At 40.5% G+C, this 7111-nt stretch overlaps 1 pseudogene; it reads left to right on the top strand.

Moving 5' to 3' along the window:
* The first annotated feature begins 1098 nt into the window (after nucleotides 1–1098).
* LOC102714484 lies at nucleotides 1099–5915 on the top strand (annotated as a pseudogene).
* The last annotated feature ends 1196 nt before the right edge of the window (nucleotides 5916–7111 follow it).

The raw sequence follows: 7111 nt of genomic DNA, 5'->3' as shown, positions 1-7111 counted from the left end.
TGGCGGCGCCGGCTAGGGCAGGCGGAGGTTGGAGACCGAGTCGGGCACGACGCGGTCTCGGCGGCGGCCGTTGCGGCGGCGGCGGTTGCGGCGGCGGCGCGGAGTCGGACTCGGCGCGGCGCGGCGCGGGCGCTGGCGCTGGCGGGGAGGCAGTCACTGACAGGTGGGCCCCACCTGTCAGTGGCACGAGGGAGGAGGGAGGCGGCGCGGACTCGCGGGCGCGGGCGACGCGGCGAGCTGGGCCGGAGCAGCGGCCCAGGCGAGGGCGCGCGCGGGCGGGGGAATGGGCCGGTCGGCTGGGCCGGCCGAGGGGAAATGGGCCGGCTCGGCTGGGCCGGCCCGGGAAGGAGGAGAGGAAAAAGGAAAAAGAAAAAGAAAAGGAAGGGAGTAAAATTGGACTTCGGCCCAATTTGAGAAGGAAGGGAAAAAGAGAGGAAAAAGGAAAACCCCACTTTTGCCGAGTTTTAAATTAATTTGTTTGGCCAAATTTTATACTTCTGCAATTTGAATTTAAATCCAGTTAGTCAATTTGCGAGCCTCGATTTAATTAAATTAAGTTCTTTTAGGGCGATTCTTCCTGAGTTAATTAAGCCAATTGTTATTTACGGATTTCTTTTACGATTTTAGGCTTAGGACAAAACTCCGGGTGTGACACCCTACAAGTTAACTAAGCTACCTTCGTTTTCCACGCGCTCGCTTCCTGAACTAGGAAACAGTATATTTTTTGTAAAATTTTCTATAGAAAAGTTATTTAAAAAGTTATATTAATATATTTTGTATTTTTTAATAATTAATAATTATTAATCATGTACTAATATATTACTACATATAAGTTCACTTATCATGCCACACCGAAAGCTGCCTAAGTCACATAACTCCTGAGGCGAGAGTCCGGAGGAGGGCCGACGCCGAAGGCTCCAGCTGACTAGCCGTGATTCTTGTTTTCTTATTTGTGATTTTTGCGATTCTTGATTTCTGAAAATGGATATAGGGCAAGACGCTGGCCATGGTTTTTTTTTATTTGTTGTTTTTTCCATGTCCTAATTTTTGTTAAGCATGTCTGTAGTACATGGATGGTAGTTCGCTAGTCAATTTGAGGATGGTAGTTCGCTAGTCAATTTGAGGATGGTAGTTCGCTAGTCACATCGATGGAACGTGGGAGAGACGCCTAAAATATGTCGAGTACTCAGCTGCTTCGGTGGTTTCTTACCCCCTTGCTCTCTCCTAGTTGCCAATCCTCATCGACAAGCCTCCTCACCAGCAAAAATTCCTTCCTGCTGCTCGGACGTATGTATACTCTGCCGACTTCAATTGGATTCCAGGGACATCATATTCCCCAGAGGTACCAGTTAATTAGCGTCAAATCTACAGCACCTTTTGGCCAGTTTTTCTTCTGCTCTGCTCTGATCCTGAACTGGCTGTGTACTTTTGTCCTTGAGGTTTAATTGATTCAGGTTCGATTCTACTGGCCTGTATGTCATTCGGACCATGTATTGATCTGCATCTGCTATTACTAGATAGTTACAATTAACACGTTCTTGTCTGTATTCTTGATGAAAGAAAAGCATTGATTTTCTTGTTAATTTGTTCTTGCCCAACCACGAAACTGATCATAGATAAGCGATGGAGGGGGCTATAGTGAGTGTAGCCACCGGGGCATTGAAGCCCGTCGTCACGAAGCTAGCCAGGCTACTGGGCAATGAGTACAAGAACGCCAAGGGGGTGCGCAAAGAGATTGAATCTCTCTCTGACGAACTTGTGGCCATCCATGCGTTCCTTCTCAAGATGTCGGAGGAAGAAAATCCCGATGTCCAAGACCAGGCCTGGATGACGGATGTGAGGGAGCTATCCTACGACATTGAGGACACGATTGACGAGTTCATGGTCCGTGTTGATGATAATTCTGCTGATCCAGATGGATTCATCAACAGGTGTAAGAATTCGCTCGCCAGGATGAAGACTAAACGTCAGATTGCCAAGGCGATCGAGGATTTCAGGAGCCAAATCAAGAAGGTTGGAGAGAGGCATGCAAGGTATAGATCAAGGGAGAGCAATATCTCGAGGACCACCAACACAATTGTTGACAATAGAGCTCTCTCTATCTTTGAGCTTGCTTCAAACCTTGTAGGCATTGATGGTCCGAAAAATGAGGTAATCAAATTATTGTGCAATGATGATGGATGTGAGTTGTCACAAAAACATCCAAAGGTTGTGTCGATTGTTGGATTTGGAGGACTAGGTAAAACTACTCTTGCATACCATGTATACCAAGAGCTCAAGGGGAAGTTTGAGCGTTCAGTTTTCTTAACAGTGTCAAGAAATCCAAACATGATGAAAATTCTAGGAACTATTTTATGTGAGGTGGCACAACGTGATAATGCTGTGACGGAAGCCAGAGACGAACAACAACTTATTATCAAGATTTCCGATATCCTTTCAAACAAGAGGTAAGAGTGTAGTCCGTAGATAAAATATTCTTTTACCTGGAAATATGATTCACATTTGAATTTGTTGTTTTTATTTATATATTGTCGGTCATGCCTATAGAATGATATATGATGACACAGATATATGTTGTCAATATTTTTTAAAAATTTTCATAGCTATTTGTATGTCAAGCGAAGGATAGGGGGTACACACCCAAATGGCACATTTCTTATATAGCAAAAGATCGCCACTGTGTATCTTGAATTATTGATTTTACCTGTCACCAAAAACTAAATATGATTCAAATATCATGATTATCACAAATTTATATCATATATCAAATGAACACACAAACATATGTGTCATGTTGATGTCTTGGTATATATCAAATTTGAAGTTCAGTAACATAATTTAATCAAAAAATTTAAGCAAGGTTTAAATATGTTTTTGTTGATTTTAGGGGAATATAACTTCTGGGCATCGTAATTGAAATTTATAAATTTATAAAAAAAGGTTTTTTAGATTATTTTATGAATTACTTACCTTCTCAACGAAGAGGCTTTTAATAGCAGCTGCAAACGTATTATTTTTTTCCTTGTAATATGATCTTACCTCTAATGAGGTAATAGAAACCTCAGCCATTGGATCAATGGCTAATGAACGGCTCAAACAAATGTGGAATACTTTTAAAAAAGTCCGAATTGTAGTATCAGTTCAGACATAATTATATATCAAATATGTAGTTTACGATTACAGCCATTTGTATATCTAACTATTGGTTATTTCTATCTTGAGTTGCCAGCTCAAGAGTAGAGAACAGAGAGGAGAGTGGAGGAGACATGGGAGGCTTTGGTTTTATAAAGATAATATAAACATAGTAGCCTGAAATAATGGGCTCACATGCACATTAAGTGAAAATCAGTTGCAAGGTTTTCCTATTCAGTACTAGCTTTTTCTTTAATTTATTGTAGGCATAACTAATTAAAAGGCTTAGGACAGTTAGATCTAATCTTAGAGGCAAAAATATAACTTCATTATGTGCTTCAAATTCTTTTATTTTTGGCAGCTTGGTCCCAAAAAGCTTGAGTTATATTCTTTTACATCAAAGTGCAGGCTGTAACAAGTTTTACACGATTGTATTACCTGTTTTTCTGTTAATTACAAGAAAAAACATGTCATTAAATACTAAACATTTGTTGGACGTGCTAAACCTATGGTAATATCAATCTTAAAAATATCTGCAGGTATCTGATTGTAATTGATGACATATGGAACGTGGAAATATGGAACATCATTAAGGGTGCATTCTCGAAGAGCAGTTCTTACAGTAAAATAGTCACAACTACTCGTATAATTGATGTCGCTAGGTCATCTTGTTCTTCATTTAGTGGCCATGTTTATAATATGCGGCCCCTTGATCTGGTGCATTCAAGACAGTTATTCTACAGAATACTATTCAATTCTGAAGAAAAATGCCCTCCACATCTTGAAGAAGTTTCCAAAGAAATCTTGAGAAAATGTGCTGGCTTACCCCTGGCAATCATTGCTATATCTGGTTTGTTGGTTAACAAACCATGCACAGAGGATCAATGGTGTCATGTGAAAAATTCAATTGGTTCTGCACTTGAAAGAAATCCTAGCGTGGATGCAATGATAGGTATATTATCACTGAGTTACTATGATCTTCCTCCTCATCTGAAAACTTGCCTATTACATCTAAGTATATTTCCAGAAGACTACTCTATTGAGAAGGATGACTTAATACTGAGATGGATTGCCGAGGGATTCGTTCACAGGAAGTGCAACTATACATCATATGAAGTGGGAGAGATGTGTTTCAGTGAACTTGTCAACAGAAATTTGATCCAACGCCACCATAACCAACATAACTGGAAAGTTCATGACACAATTCTTGATTTTATCGTCTCCAGGTCCATGAAAGATAACTTTGTTACTTTAGTGCCTTCTCCAGAGCCAACTATTGTTGGGACACAGATCGTGGTTCGTCGGCTCTCCCTTCAAGCTGCCATCGGACTCGAAGGACGAAATTCAGTCTTACAGAGGAGGTTGTCTGACTTGTCTCATGCTCGATCTCTTAATGTGTTCTGTTATCAATCGAAGCTGCCTCCACTACTGGAGTTCAAGCATTTGCGTGCTCTGAGCTTTCAACGTTGCACTTGGTTGCGAGGCCACTGTATCGCAAACATTGGCAGGTTGCTTCAGTTAAGGTATTTAAACCTCAAGGGAACTCATAAATAATCTGCCCGAAGAAATCGGGTGTCTACAGAACTTGGAGACGCTGAACATAAGTAACAACCAAATGAATCAATTGCCATCATGTATCACACGACTTGGAAATTTGGTGCATCTATTTGTTGACTACTGGAATCAGCTCCCCGATGGCATTACGAAGATGAAGTCATTAGAGATATTAAAAACGGTGGACCTATCCAAGCAATCATCTAGCGTCGTACAAGAACTTGGCCAGCTAAAGAATTTGAGGGAACTGAATTTGTTTACCTATAACCATGAACCATGCACGGAGCACATGAAGGCCATTTCATCTTGCCTACTTCAACTAGGCACACACAACCTCCGTCGCCTGAATATCATGACTAGTATCATATTTCGCAAAGTCTGCCTACCAGATCCATGGTGCCCTGCTCCACTTAAGCTCGAAGAACTTGACATCTCTGGTTTGCCGATGCCACGAGTTCCAAGCTGGTTGGGCTCTTTCGTCCAGCTCAAGATGTTGGGCCTTGCTCTAGAGGGGGTCAGCCATGAGGATCTCTCCATCGTCGGATGCTTACCTTGTCTCCTGCATCTCTCTCTCCGTACACCAGGGTACAGAAGCAAGCTCGTGATCGGCGGCTGCCATGGATTCTCTTGCCTGAGGGAGTTCTGTTTCACTGGGCAGCAACCAATTTTTACAGCAGGATCTATGCCAAGGCTAGAGCTACTTAGACTCATTATAAATGCATCTAAACCAGACACACTGGCCAGTGCTGCCCTTGAAAACCTCCCTCTCCTCGCCACCGTCCAGTATTTGCTCTACCAGTATGACAACAACGATCGTGTGGCTGAAACTGCAGAGGCTGCCTTGAAGACAGCAGTGAGCTCTCATCCCAACTACCCTAGCCTTGTGCGAATATATCGGAACTAGGGGAAATATATATACCCTACAAATTAATGGAGACCTTCTGTGCGCCTAGAAAGGAAATACCTTCGAGATAGGAACAAGTTTAATTTCATGGTCGTGTTTCTGATTATTTACAGAACACCAAGGGATCGTCTGGCTGATTAGCAAAACTAAACTAACTAGTACTACTTGTTTCTCACAACTTGTTCCTCTCAGGGCACAGTTTAGTCTGCAATCTGCAAGTGACAGGGTTGTTTACAATTATATGTCAAATTGTATTGAATAATTGTCTAAACTGTGAAGGGTCATCTTAGGATGCCATGAATCCTAACCACAAGTACTTAGGCCAGTCTCAATGCTCAGTTTTACAACACAGTTTCCAATAGCTAACTTGATGAAACGATGCATGAAACAGCTACTCACAGTGCAACGTTTCATGGTACTATTTTCAAAGCTAAATAAAACATTTAATTACTGATAAAAGTTTAATTGCAGAGTGTTTGATTGCATGAAGCGTCTCGAGCCCCTCAATGCAAGTTTCACTGCGTTACCGAGGATTTGGTAACGGTGCTCAAAGTTTTCATGGTCATTAAACTAATTCCCTCTCTCTCCTCATAGTTAATTTCATGCAAATATTATTTTTTCTGCTGACGTGTCACTTAATTAATAGGGCCTGATTATTTGTCAGTTGACTGAAAATTTGCAAAACGTCGGTCGATTTTGTAACCCGTCCGATCTACATTCAAAGGTTATAAAATCGGAAAGAGCTAAAAGGCAAAACAGCAAAGTTTGGTTGGCCGGTAGACCACTGATTCATCTTAACGGGCTGGGAAAAACAAAAGGTCTATGCTATCGGGTTTGAATATGTATTTTGGGATAGTTTGCATGTCTCTTTTGGATATGTTTTAGGCTAGTCCAGCTTGCACATCTCTTTTGGAAATTTATAATCTTTGTACTTTGAAAATCACATAATGATAAAATACCTCAAGAGAAATTTCCAACACACATACCAATACCCCAAAATAAAAATAAGTTTCATGCAAAAGCATAAAAAATGCACATACACGAACAAATTCAGACATGAATTTCACTTGATCAAATTGATTAGCACAAACTACCTCCGTTTCATAATATAAGATATTTGATTTTTTTTGTCACACGTTTTACAGTTCGTCTTATTTAAAATTTTAGTACAAATATAAAAAATGACAAGTCGTGCTTAAAATTCTTCTGATAATAAAGTCACAAGCAAAATAAATGATATTTTCATAATTTTTGAATAAGACAAATAATCAAACATTACAAGCAAAAAAAGTCAAACATCTTATATTATGAAAACAGAGGGAATACCATTTATCCATCCTGCAGCTAGCATGTGCAGATAGAGTTGCACAAATTTAAGGCTTAAGTTGCATAAATTTAAAACTGAAATTGCAAATTATTGACAATTGCAACTATAGCAATAAGAGGGTGGAATTTTGGTAGAAGTTCTACAATTCCAAATAAATTACGATAACAGAATAAATGTCCGTTCTCTGTTACTAT

The sequence above is a fragment of the Oryza brachyantha genome, chromosome 8 (genome assembly GCF_000231095.2).
Source record: "Oryza brachyantha chromosome 8, ObraRS2, whole genome shotgun sequence".
NCBI classification, from domain to species: Eukaryota; Viridiplantae; Streptophyta; class Magnoliopsida; order Poales; family Poaceae; genus Oryza; species Oryza brachyantha.
The sequence above is the reverse complement of the archived record's forward strand: the minus strand, read 5'-3'. Positions and strand labels throughout refer to the sequence as shown.